Here is a 13,046-nt window from a genome sequence, read left to right as displayed (position 1 = left end):
CTTTGTATCTGAAGAATTTTGTGTAATTTACGTCTAAATATGCTGTTTAATGGGGAAGCACCAATGCAATGTTCAATACTGATACAGATATCTGAGGTTTAGTATTGCATGATATTGATTTGATAAGTGCTGAATTGACTTAATACGTTTATTTTTTTAATTCTAAACGACCCAAAAAAAACCCAAAACAAAACATTGGATTTGGGTCATATGCAGAATGAATATAAATAATAAAGTGGGGATTAAATTCTGATACCAGGAGTCAAATAATCAGAAACTAAAACATCAACTCTGTTTGATCTTTTTTGCATCAGAGTTGCCTGGTGGTGTTTTTTTAGCTTCTTAAACAGGTTTTAACGGGCAGGTCGGCCGCTGTGCTCCCACCAGAACCTCCAGCCGAGCGCCTCACGCCGCCCAGCATCGCCTGGTCTGCAGCCCATCAGGGTTGGCAGCTGCTGCCGATTAAAAGTTTTACAGAGCAGCGTGACCTCTGAGGAAGAACCAACGCTGCGTGAATAATGGATAGGTGCAGACGCAGATGTTGCGGTGAAGAGGGGGAAAGTAGCGAAAGTGATTCCAAGGAAAGCAGAAGTTATATTTGGTTTTTTAAATCCTCCAAACCCCCTGCAGGTAATAACTTTCTCAAGCATTTTCCGTTATGAAGAACCTCTAATTCTCCTTGCTAATTGTTTAACACCTGTTTTGACTTGGTTATTACCCTCACCTGTGTGTATAAATACCACCTGTCCGCTCTTTTGTCCTGTAAATGTTCTTATCTTAAAAAGAAAATTGCATTTATTAAAAAAAAGTTATTCTTTCCACCAGATGTCAGTGTAATTCCATGGCATTTTTACATCTTTTAGTGCATCTCCCTGACAATTTTTGCTGCTTGCAGACAAATACAAGATACACTTTTGAACATTGTGCATTTAAATTGCACTCTACGGATACAAAAATACTCTAAAATAAAAAAATAATCTTGCAGAAGGTCGTTTTCCTGCCAGATTCTGACAAGCTGTGTGCATAATAACGTTACTCACTTATCTAATTAACTTGCAGATAACTAATCACAAGGGAAGATATTTTTCCTTCCCTGTCAGGAGTTTTAAATATATGAAGGTAAACTTTTAGTGCAGCTGTGCAACCTGAATAATGAGAGTGACTTGGGAAAGGAAGAAGACTTACAAATGCAACTTTTTATTAATAAAATAAGGTTATTATGAGTCATTTCTGCTTATGAGTCCAAGAATAAGCTTATAAAGAACGCCTTTGACTTTAAGTGGTGTGCTGTGACACGTAAATCTTCCCTCTGATCTCTATTATTACAGGCCATCAATTTTTAATGAGGGTCAAATGAAAAGTCCATCACTCCCTGGGGGCTCTAGCTCAGCACCAGAGCCAGTTCCCAGCATGCAGGTCATCATTTTGTTTTAAAAAAATAAATCCTAACTTCAACATCAAATTAAGCTGATTATTACTGAATACTCAGATGTGTTGAAAAAACGTTTAAAAGCTCTGAGAAACACCTTGTATTTACTGTGGAAGTGTGAATTGTTTGCAGCTGAGTTGTTGCTTCTGATTTCCCAGCTGATGCTAAAACTCACTAAAACTTCACCGACATCCTCTTCTACCTTAATGGTGCACTCGCAAATGTATCTCACACAACATTGTGTTGAGATTTGACATACAGTGGTTTTCAAAAGTCTCTAAATCCCTGTTAAAATGGCCTCCTAGTGACGCCATTTTGCCATCCTTCTACTATTTCCTGTCGTCTCCTTCGTCTTTTCCGCCAGTGGTAACATCTGGTTATTTATCACATGACTCGTGATGCGGGAAAAAAAAAAGTGTTTCAATTGAAGTTCTGCGAAATATAACCTCCTGCTCATCTGTTTTAAATTTTGAGTAAATTTGTTAGTTCTTTAAATGTCAAGTAGAGGGCACTAGAGACCCATACGTCTGCAGTTTCGGTCAAAGAAGAAACGCAATGCAGACTGAAGAAAAAGAAATGGAAAACTACGTAGAAGGGGCGCATTTCAGGAGAGCTAGAAAAGTTTTATTTATTGGAAATACTCGTCGTAAATACTGCTGTTATATGAAAAAATGCGTTTATGCCGAAGTGGGCGATGTGCGTTTTGTTCCGGGATTTCTCCGTTGGTGAGTCTGTTGTTTTGTTTCAGCTGCTTGCTATTTGGCTAACGTTGCTCAGTTTTTGTTTGGACTGGAAAAAACAACTGGAGTAGCTCAGTCCAGTGGTTCTTAACCTGGGTTCGATCGAACCCCTGGGGTTCGATGAGTCGGTCTCAGGGGTCCGGTGGACCCCCTGCCGCGGAGGTAAAGACACACCTGGGTAAAGTCGTGATGACTCTCCCTGCTTTGCCATCACTTGCTGCAGAGGATCACGTTACATTGCTGAGCCAATCAGAGCTGCTGTAGAGGATCACGTTACATTGCTGAGCCAATCAGAGCTGCGGAGGAGCACTGATTGAAGGAGCTCCACTCTCAGCATGGATTTGAACTTGTGCATCTTTTCGCGGTTGATACTGCCTCTAGTGGCGTGGGGGTGGTAACGCAGCTAATATAATTACATTACTAAATCAGAATACCACAAAGTATTTTGTGTGTCGGGGGTAAGAAGGGCTCAGTGAATGCGCATATGAAACTGGGGGGTTCGGTACCTCAAAAAAGGTTAAGAACCACTGGCTCAGTCAGTAACATAGCTTTGGGAAATTAAACTGTTTTATTGTGAAGTGATGCTTGTAACCGTTTCTGCTAGAAATGGGTGTTCTTGGTTTATTTTAGGTTTTATTGCATTTTACACTTAAATCTAACTGAACTGTTACACTGAAAGTCTAAACTGGAGTCTATGTTTTTATTGGGAATTTTTTTGAGTGAGTTTTAAAGCTAAGTGGTTAGAAGACTGCCCTGATTTTGAAAATTAATTTTTATTTTTTATGACGGTGGATATTCTAAGTTTATTTTCTCCATTTATTGTTTGATAATTGGTGTTAACTGGACTTTTTTCTTAAAAAATATACTTAGGTTGCTCAAACGTATTTGTTTATAATTTTCCTGTGTGACCCTAAACTATAAATACCTTTAGTACTTCACTCATTTCTCATTTGGTTAAGTGGTGGTTGCAACTATTTCAATATGAAAATCCACCTCATCGTAGCGCAAAAACTTTTTATCAAAAAATGTGAGTTTATTTGAAATTGGTGTGTTTTCATGAACCAAATTTATTTTTGCATTTTCTATTAGCGCAATTGTAAAGGAAGCTAAAATATATTGGCACCAAATTCAGCTGAAGAATCAAATCTGCGTTTTTATTAAACTCGTCAGCAGAAAGTGTTTTTAAATTTGGACTTCAGCAGATGATATCTGTGGAAACTTTAAAGTATTTTATGTGAAATTATTTTTATTTAACTGACAATATTTTGTAGAAATCTATTCTCACTCTGACATTAAAGTAAATTTTTTTTTGTCTAAAAAAAAAAAAAGCTAAATTTTGTTGTTTGATTTGTAGACGAAATAAAAATGGTAAAAGTTGAATACTTTTGTGTCCTTCAAGTAAAATCCTAGAAATTTGAGCTCAGGAACCATCAACTCTTCTTGTTTCTGGAATCTATGAACCTATAAATGTTATTTGGCGTTGGCGCCATAAACGCGTCGCAGCCTATTGTTTGCTTTGATAGAGCACACACTGATCCTGCCGTCAGCAATGCCAGCTTCTAATGGAGTAAACAGCGTCAACTTTGACTCCATCTGCATGAACAGGGCTGTTTTATTCAAAAGCAAACAGAACGGCTGGCTAATAACCTGCGGCATCAGCGCATAGAAACCCCTCCCTGGGGAGCCATCAGATCAATGAGGCAAAACCACTCAATCAGTTGTTGATTGAGAGGAAATTGCTGAATCGGCTGGATATTTTTGCTGTTCTGCAATCTGGAGAAGTTTAACCACTGTGTTCAAGCCAAGAGAAGATTAAAACAGACAAAACTTTTCCCATTTTAGCTACACACATAAAAATAAATCATCCACAATATGAGGAAGAGAATTGGTGCTGCTAAGTTCAGAAGTGGGTTTATATGACGCTGAGGTTATAAAATGATACCCGACTGAGGGCTAAAATTAAATGTGAAGCTTCGTTCCTGTTCACTCTTCAGAGTTTGAAGTTGGCACATCTGATGTTGCCAAAGGCAGGTTAGAGAGGAAATTACATGGTTGTGCAGCCTTTTATTAGGCGTATTACAGTAATTCATCTCTGTCAGCAACTACAGCCTGAAAGATGTCTTCATCAAGTTTTATGGAAACTTAATAATTTAGCTAGTTTTCTTAAGGGGAAACTCTAAAAGCCCACTTATCTTTAGATAGGAGAGTTTAACCTCATTTAAAGCAATAACAATGAGCCAAACATCTTCATTAAACTCCGTCTGTTTAATGTTTGCTTCGCCTCAATCTCTTCCTTAAATTTTATTTATTCCTGCCCGAATAAATAAAATTTAAAGATGTTTTTCTCATAAAACAAAAGACGTGAACAGAGGAAAAAGTTAGAGCCAGGTGGAACCACCTTCAGTTGTTTCTCCATAATTAACATATTTAGCAGTGAGTATATGAGGGTGATTGACAGCCATAAGGCCCGCCTCGTGTCTCTGATTGGTTGTTTTTGATGAATTTCTTCAGACATTAATAGTAGCCCAGGAAGTCGGTAGAGGAGATTATTCTTTTAACATTATCTGTCTCATGTTAAAGTGTAACAACAAGGTGGCAGTTTTAACAAATAAATAAAAATCATATTTTTTTTATTTTTATAAAAGCTTTAAATTCAATTCAGAAAATTAATGGGGTTGTGAAAATGTCTATATATGGTACATGTTTTTATGTAAAAAGTATTATTAGTCAGAACAAAAATGAATTAATATACAAATGCAGATATGAGGTACATGGAGCAAAACCACAATTGTGAGAAAATAATTTTATATTTGCTTTGATTTATTAATATTTTTGACTCTGAAAGCAGCTGGATGAGTAAAGTTTAACATCCTCGTGTTCTCGTTCTGTCACCAAACAGATGAAAAAAGTCCAAGTGTATATATAAACTTTTGTTTCTTTTTAAAATTCATCCATCATTCCCCTTTGTGCAGTAATATTCCCCGGGTTCAGAGCTACACAAGTCATTAAATAATAAAGCAAAAATAACAATCTTTGTGAATGTAAGAAAGAAAATCATCTCCTGATGCGCTTTTCGGCACAATTTCCATTCCCACTTTGAAGAGCAGCGATCCTCGCTCCGTCCTTGCAGTGACATCTCAGCGGTGCTCTGAAGGCTCATGAATATTTGACCCGGCTCCTCTGGACTCCCTCTGAGCTCGCTTTTTTTTTTTTTTTGGGAGAGCAGCGTTCCTGTCGGAGCCGCACACAGGAACATTGTGGAATATTGATTTTACTGTTCAAGTTTCACATTAAAACTTAACCAAAATGGCATCCCTGGTAACGCAACGAAGCCCTCGGAGAAGCAACCAAAATTTAATATTTTCAGATTTGTTTCACACAATAAAAAAGAAGGAAGACGGTGAAGTTCTTCATTGTTTTTTTTGTATTTTATATATATATATATATATATATATATATATATTTGAAGATTATATCAAAGATTTGTTTTGGCAACTCTTGTTCTCTGGGGGAAAGTTTGAAATATAGTTCAACAATCTTCTGGTAAACTCCTGAAAAAACACTAATGGCGTCAGTTAAGACCCTAAAAATCTCAACAAACAAGAATAACATTAAATCTGTTAAGTCATAATTTCCAAGTTTCGTCTTGAAATTGAACATGTCCTGCACTCGAGTCCTTCCTTTATCCAATCATGACAGAGAAACTACTGACTACCAGAACCTCAGATATAAATATTCAAACTGTCCCTTTAAGCCATGTTTGAGGTCAACTTCAGCTCTGCCACAACAGCAAATCTGACACACACACACACACACACACACACATATATATATATATATTCAAATAAAAGATGCTGAAGTGTCTCTAATAGAAAATGGTGGAATTATGTGTGCCTTGAAAGCTTTGGCTTGAGGCGAGGCTTTTAAAAAATGGACGATGTCCCTTCGCTTTGCTTTTGAGATATAAATAGATCATCGATTTGACATGCTTACCATGTCAGTTGGCAGCGGGTGACTTATTTTCTAATGCGGAGAGGACGGGACAGACGAGGACAGCTTACGTCTGAAACGGTTTTCTTCATGAAAGCCGAACTTTATTATAATCCGACATCGTTTTGCTTTACTTTTGAACTTTTTACGCAGACTTGTAACTTTGAAACTCCTCATTCAGGAAGATGTAAGGAGCTGATATGAAAATCACTGCGACTCATTGATTCATCCAGTCCAATCATCCACTTCTGCGCTCAAAATAATGAGGAGCTATTCTTCACATTTCTAATTAAGGGGGGAATCGATATGTTAACAGAATCCTTCATAACTTTAACGAATGGCACCTTCCCTTCGCCATTTCCATCCCAGATAAATACCACAACCGGAACTTTTAATCAGGCTTGAATACGGTAATGAATATGAAATTAGCAGCCGCTCTATTGATCAAGAGCGTTTTCACCTTCAGCCTTGAGCTTATTGTGACTTCTTATTTCATTAGGACGAGGTAAAAAGTCCTGCAGTTTCCGAGGTGTTGACCCGAAGCAGTCGTCAGCCGGAATGAGCATCAATCGTAGATCCTCATCTTCTGCTTCCTGGAGCGGGTCTAGATAATACAGCTCTGCCGACATGTCTCGCCACTTCCTTTAACCTTCCCCTGTTTAACCATCAGGGTTATTTTATGAGTCGTCTTTGATGATCATGACAGTTTTTCATGCTGCGAATTTTCGCCTCGAGAGAAAAACGTGTTTTTGCCCTGAAATCCCTCAGTCGTCACATTAAACTTGCAGACATGAAGAAGGATTTTTCCAAAAATGAGAATATTAACCTAAATTCTTTGAGGCTTCTGTGCTGATATTCAATGTATAATTTCATCTGCGTCATCAACCAACAGGTTAAGAGTTGCTGTGATATTAGAGCTGCACAATATGGTTTTACATCAGTAAATAACAAATATTTATTGATTAGTTTTTTGTTTTAAATGTCTGAATTACCACTAAGCTGGTGACCATTCCACTTTTCAGCATAGAGCTCTATTTAACTCCAACTTAAAAAAAAAGTAATTAATTTTAGATATAATTGAAAAACATTTGTCAAACTTACTTTATTTACATTAAACATGACGACTTCATGAACTTAAAACAAATTAACAATTAAAAAAAAAGTTTGATTACCTGTTTAATTATTTCAGTGTACGCTATAGTTTATTTCTATAGTTATGAAAATGGTGAAGAGTGGCGAAACTTTAAACTGCTGCCAGTTACTCAACAGCTTGTTGCTAGGTAACCGGAGAATGAGTGGGTTGCTAGGTAACCTCGTAATACTACGTCTTTATTCCCTGTAGTGTTATGTCTTTAGTCTTGTAATACTATAACGTTATTGTCATTTTATCTTGACTTTTCATAATAGTACAACTTTATTCTTGTAATATGACTTTATTCTGGTATTATTAACACTATATGACATTTCCTAATACTATAACTTTATTCTCATGTTATCAGGAATTTATACTCTTATTATTTTGTCTTTATTTTCATATGGCTTTTCATAATTGTATGACTTTATTCTCGTAATATTATGTCTTTCTTATATGAGTATGACTTTATATTCTTTTTTTTACTTTATTCGAGTACAACCTTTTGTAATATCATGACTTTATTTTCGTACTTCTTTTATTGAAATTTTATTTAAATTTTTTCTTAGTATGGCACTAATAGTACATAACTTCACCATCTGAAAAATTACCTGGAACCCTGTATGACCATCAGCTGTAACAGACATTTTGTTCAGAAAGAGAAATAATTTAAGTTTGCTGATAAAATCCTCCAGTCTCTGATTTTCTGACTGAAATAAATCATTTTGAATATTTGTGTGCGGTTTTGGTCCAGAGATCCACTGTAACAGTAAAGACTAACCTACTACTAATTAGCTAGCAAGTGCACAAGTCCACATTTGTTACGAGTTAAAATTCACATGCTCTCCCTTTTGCATCAGACTGTGCAGCGTTTAAAGCACACTCTACATGTGGCGTAATCCTTAGCACTCCATTTACAGAGGGATTGTGAACAGTGAAGCAGAGCGGCGGCCCTGAGGCCCGTTAATCTGAACCCCTTGGGGGGCTAATTAAAGCTAAAACTGAAGCTTTTAGGGGACATCAGGATGGGTTTGTCTCCTTCAGGCCAAAGCCGGAGAAAACAGAGGAGCAGCGTTATGGTGCTGACAGGAATTTAGTCATTTTTATCCGTAATTCAGCTTTTCCTCAGAAATAAACCAGCTGCAACTGATTGCCATTGTTTTTATTCTTCTTTTCACTCTGGGAGCTTTTCACCGTTCCAGTGATGACTTCCCAGAACAACGTAAACAGCGGAGATATGCAGGGGTTTTCTGATAAAGGGGCTCATCAGTCAAACAACATGAAGCAAATCTGTTTTTATAGTAATAAACTGTAAAAAACAACCTTTCACTGTGGTGGATGTTGCTGTTTCCATGACGGTAAACAGAGCAGAGAGCTGTTTATCCACAGTAAATGATCGTCTCTGCCCTGCTGATTGTTGAACCTTATGTTTGTTGTTTGGCAGAAAAAACACTTAGATACACAAGCTTCTCATTTTACTCAAACCTTCACTTTTAAAAACGGTTTAAAATCGAGATCAAGACTGTCAGAAAAAAATGAATAATAAAGTCTAACAAATCTTTCTAAATGTTTTCCAATATGCACCAGATTTTAGATGGACGGGTCAGTCAAATACATAACGAATAGTTTTCTATTTCTTCTAACAAGTAAAAAATGTTCAAAATAGTTGCATGCATTTCTATGCAACTTCTCTGATTTAATTATAAATCTCTACACCAAATCAGTTGCCCCATTAATGAATGAAAAATGAATATTTATTTCACAGTTTAAAGTTGCAAACATAATCTGATATGTAAATTCTTGTAATTTTAAGAGCAAACCTGCAATAAAAATAAACCCATGCTACTCTGGATGAGGTGAGACCATTTCAGCAAAACTGCACATTTCAAAATGAAGCCACACACGTTTTCTGACATAACTCCAGCTGATCCGTGACAGGTCCGTCTCTGCCTAACGCAGCGCTCCACAGTGGCCTGCGTCTGAATCTGAAAGGTCCAGCTGTCCAAAAACCTGCAACCTGGAGACATTTTGCTTCCAGGCACCTTTCCTATAAATGCTGTAAAAAATAGTTAGAACTTCAGGGTGTTATTGAGTTTATCATTTCAACTTGAGTGTTTAAGTTTTACTTTTCAGTTTACCAAACTTTGATTTCTATTTTTTTTACAAGTCAACCTAAAATTGTACTGTTATAAAATCTTCCAACCAGTTTACCCATAAGCAAAGCGACGTAGCAATCATCAATGTTAGCTTTTTAGTAAAATGTTTATATCATTCACAGAATAACTGGAACAATCATTCATTTAGCACCAGAACTTTGAGTAGCACATTCAATGTTAAACTAAAAAAAACAATTCCAAAAGTTTATGCATTTTACAACAAAAGCAGAAAAAAAAATCTATGGGGTCCAGGAAACCATCATAACTACACACAAATGATAATTCCTATTTTAATAGCTATTTTATTAAATTTCTGTTGCTTTTTATAGGTATTATTTCATAACCTAACCCAGTTTTAAACTTCTCTACAATATCCCTCATGTGTCTTTGCTGCTCCTTGGTGCATTTACAAATAAGACGGCAATTAGTTCAGCTGGATTTTATTTATGGGCATCGGGGGAGGTCTTTATTAATCTGTTTTTAATCCCGTAAAACACTTAGTGTTGCATGCAAGGTGTTTATAAAAATCAACTTTGACTGATTATAAATGTGAAAAAGCTTGAAACACCAGGAAAACAGTTTAGTTTTGGTTGTGGAGGAAAGGTAGCCCTCTTTTCCATATTTCTGTATATCTATATACAGAAATATGGAATCTATAAATATAGATATTTATATCTACATAGATATAAATATCTGTTGTCTCTGTTGCAAGTTCAATAACAATAAAATCCATTAGAAGTGATTCCAAGGTCATCCGGATGGCTCTATGGGAAGTTCAGAGGCTGTTTCATGTTGCTTTGATTTGGTTTGGGGTTACAACTGGGGATCTATACGACCCAGATCAGCTCTCAGTGCTAATCTGATCAGTGCTATGTGAAATATTTAAAGCCACGTTCAAAGGGTCTGAACAGCTTTGTTCTCTGAAGGTGCCCTTTCACTGGCGGGGGAAAGGTGGCAGTGCATGTACGCAGGCCTTTCACTCAATAAAATGACACACAGTCATGGTAAAAACAAAGGAGACCCTCTGTTACTCCTCTGGTTTCAGGTAAAATGAAGTATATTGATTCAGTAGAGTACACTGCAAAAACATAAAAGTAGTTTTGGTCCAGTTTCTAGTGATAACATCTTAGTAAAGTAACTTTTTAGCAAGATATAGAGGTTTGTTTTAAGAAAACAATTACTTAATATAGATGGAAAAATATCCTGTTCCAATGGCAGATTATTTAGTTTATAACAAGACATTTTCCCATGTTATAAGTCTCCATGGTTACGCTTTGTTGTGTAAATGCCCAAAAAGAAGGACGAGAGGCTCACCTTTTGTATCAACATAATTCATTTTGGACTCTTATTTATTTGATCATATATTTTTCTGCACTGAAAGATAAGATAACATATAAATATGTGCTCATAAGTTCACCCTGGCACAATTGCTGATATTTTTCTGGGCCAATTATCAGAGAATACAAATGAAAATACAAAAACAAAACATTTCTGACACTCATTGTTAGTGATTCAATTTAAACAAGCAAACCAAAATCTCAAGACCTGTGTGTTCTTGCACTATTGGTTTATTAGATGAATAAATGTAAGTTTGTGTTTGGAACATCACAAAATGAGGAAAGGTTTCACATCTAGCTATTGGCTAGAAATTAAAACTAGTTTCCCCCATTAATACTGTAAAAGTTTGATATAGAAAGAAGGTTAAAAACTCAGCCTCAAAAGACAAAAATGGCGCTTTGTGTTTAAAAAGAGAAAACATCCCCAAAATTCCTGCCTGTACCACACACATCTTCTTGATTCATGTTTTCCCCACGCTTCGCTTGTTTCATTTTGTCGGCTCAGCAACCTCAAAATCCAATGAGTGACAAGTAGATTCCCTGGGCCGACTCCGTGCCGCCATCTTCCATCACCAGAGGGAAGCCAGAGTGTTGGCTGGCGCCCATGAATAAAGCAAGCCCTAATTCTGCAGGAAGAGCTGCACCCACTCATGTGAAACCGCGGCCGTTTCTCTCAGTTTTTAGTTGATGCCAGCTCTCAGTGGTTCCTCGTTTGGTTTTCTAATCTAGCAATGAAGAAACCACATACATGTTCCAATGCGAAGACTAACTGTGATTCATGTCACTGCATCCCGCCACTCACAACATTTCACTGAAGACACAAAACTTAGGTTTTATTACATAGTGAAACGGTTTGCAGCTGAAAAAGTTTTAATAGTTGAGCATTTTAGGAGTTACTTCAATCCTGACAGCTTTAATGCATAGTTCCCACTACTCTAAGCTGGAAGTGATCAGTGCCATCTTGGTAGGCAAGTGCAGCACAAAGCATAGATGAACCATGGAAGCATGCCTTCCAGACGAACAGAGAGAAAGTGTATTGACACACTTGACCAATGTGTAATAGAAATAGACAGCAAATATAGTAGTGAGAGCCAGACGTTAACGGAAAATCAACATCTGACTCCATAACAACCAGTGGCCAATCAGCTGCTGGTTCTAAGCAGAACCACTTGGCCAGCACAATTGGAACCACAGCTCTTGCGGTTCCATGGGGCCGTGTGGAACCGGTCGCAAGTTGTAATGCGATACACGCTCGGAACCGTTCCGTACCGTACCGTGCAGTGCGAAAGCGCCTTTTGTTAGATAGGAACAGAGAGCTAGTTCTAAGTTTATATTCTGCTGTTGTCATAGCAACTCCATAGCAACTGCCATGAAGTGACAGTTGCTTCCAGAAGTGTGACATCATATGACTACAGAAGCTAGTCCACATCTTCACCATCTCTGATTGGCTGGTTTCATAATGCCAGCCAATCATGTGTCAAGCAGTATTACACCTCAGTATTTAAAGTATTTCAAAATAAATTTTCATGTGCTCTGGTGCAAAAATATGTGATAGGCAAATTTTCACAAATAATTTGAAATAGACGGAGTTAGGGTAAAATTAACCAAAAGTGTAATTTTATTCACTTTATGTTTTTCAATGCTACAATGCTCAGATGTTGATTTTTTTTGCCTCATTAGTTATTTTTGTTGTTTTGCAACAAAAAAACCTTGACTGAACATCTACCAGGAGTTGTACTCAAACATGCCATTTATTAGATACCTATTAGGATGTAGATTTAATCTGTTTAATTATTCTTTGAGCCAACACAATTTTGTTAAAGTTTCTCCAAATCTTTCCGACTTTGGTCAAACCGTTCCATCAGAGATACCCACAGGATTGGAGTTTGCAGCTTCCCTGATATGCCAGCATCGACTTATTTCAGCTTTAATATAACAGTGATTGATAAGGTTAGGTTGACCTATTAGATCTATTAAATTAAAGCGAATTAAAACATTGGTGTCTACGGAGCTCTGACCCTTTGTAAATGTCAAAAGATTAGATTCTTGTCAGTCAAACAGAAGATCAATAGGTGATGAACCTCAAAGGGAATTCATTCATTTAGAAAACCTTCAGTTAAAATCTGCATTCGGAGACCAGTCACTATATATATATATATATATATATATATATATATATATATATATATATATATATATATATATATTACATCTCTGTAAAAAAATAAGAGACCAGATAAAATAATCAGTTTCTCTGATTTT

The 13,046-nt window shown here is 36.7% G+C and overlaps 1 long non-coding RNA gene across 4 annotated transcripts in view; it reads left to right on the top strand.

The window, feature by feature from the left end:
- The first annotated feature begins 1,969 nt into the window (after window positions 1-1,969).
- Window positions 1,970-13,046, top strand: part of LOC106963285 (uncharacterized) — a 52,108-nt gene continuing 41,031 nt past the window's right edge. For 3 of the 4 annotated variants that reach the window (XR_001428162.1, XR_001428165.1, XR_001428163.1), the window contains exon 1: window positions 1,975-2,154. This is a non-coding gene — a long non-coding RNA (uncharacterized LOC106963285). Of the gene's footprint in view, window positions 2,155-13,046 lie in introns of all 4 variants that reach the window. The other variant, XR_001428164.1, reaches the window with a different exon arrangement.

Source organism: Poecilia latipinna, unplaced genomic scaffold, assembly GCF_001443285.1.
Source record: "Poecilia latipinna isolate Pla-1442-1.1 unplaced genomic scaffold, P_latipinna-1.0 Scaffold1517, whole genome shotgun sequence".
Lineage (NCBI taxonomy): Eukaryota > Metazoa > Chordata > Actinopteri > Cyprinodontiformes > Poeciliidae > Poecilia > Poecilia latipinna.
This window is presented reverse-complemented; position numbering and strand designations above follow the sequence as displayed.